The following is a 1,234-nucleotide window of genomic DNA, read 5'->3' on the forward strand; positions in this document are numbered from 1 at the left end:
AGATAAAATGGAGTTTCAGAGTTACATATCTACAACCTATCTCCTCAAATATTCAGATTATTTTTACATGGTTTTATGAACTGCTTTTCTTTCACTCTGCTCATGGTGAATATTCCCTCATTACATAATAATCCTTCTTTAACATTACTTTTAGCAGCCGTGCCATTAGGTGGAAGTAGCCTGATTTATTTTATTGATGCCCCTTTGCCAGTCATTTAGGGTGGCTCTTAATTTTTGGCTGTGTCCTGCAAAGCCGTGGGAACCTTACCGAGGGCTATATGCTGTTATACAACAATGATTTAATCACTAAGCTTCCTCAGTTACACTAAGAGTGAAGAGTCAGAAAAGACATTAAAGAATAGCTTTTGAGAAATGTTTTTTTTATAACAGGGACCAGAGCCCCCAAAAAGGATGGGAGGATTTTAATCATTAGTCTTGGAGTAAGTAGCATTCACTGGTTTGTCTGGTTTGTTTTATTGGCTCTACAGATATGCAAGCATTGCGTCCTGAAACCAATCTGTTCTGGCTACTCATAAGGTCAGCCTTGGCAGGAAAAATACATCTTTGGAGGAAAGTGCATTTGAGAAATGCAATGATCAGGCAGAGGTAATGCAGAAGTTAAGCTTTCTTCCTTTCTTTGGCAATAAAGTTAAATTCTAGCTGCTCTGCCATCACTTGAATCACACCTGATATTTCTGCTATACTCAATCCATTCTGAACGTCTGTCAGGATGTTCCTTCTTACACACTTGAGGATGTTATGGCATACCTGAATATGATTCCCATATGTTTCAGATTTAAAATGAAAATTCCATAATTAGGTAAAAAATTCTCAAATCCTTCTGAACCAAACAAAACACATTTATCTGATTACCATAATGACAAAATGATGTTCAGTTTGCAGAAGTGTTCATGGATACAGTCAAACGAGTTTGGATTTTTTGTTTCTGCTGATGATATCTTCCAAGGAGGACTGTTCGTAGAGCAGAAGGCAGATTTGGCAAATATGCATCAATTCTTCCTTAAGAAACTGAATATATTTTAGGGGTACTCCAAGATTTATGGGCTTTCAGAAATTGGCACCCACAGGCCATCATTCTCTGGGTCACTGTCTGATTCCTGTTTCTGTTGATTCAATAGTGCTGGTGTCATCTTATGTTTGGCTATATTTCACAATTGGCAAAACCCTACACTCTGTGGGATTCCCTGGTGGCTCAAAGAATCTGCCTGCAATG

Source organism: Bison bison, unplaced genomic scaffold, assembly GCF_000754665.1.
Source record: "Bison bison bison isolate TAMUID 2011002044 unplaced genomic scaffold, Bison_UMD1.0 scf7180017864323, whole genome shotgun sequence".
In the NCBI taxonomy this organism is placed as follows: domain Eukaryota; kingdom Metazoa; phylum Chordata; class Mammalia; order Artiodactyla; family Bovidae; genus Bison; species Bison bison.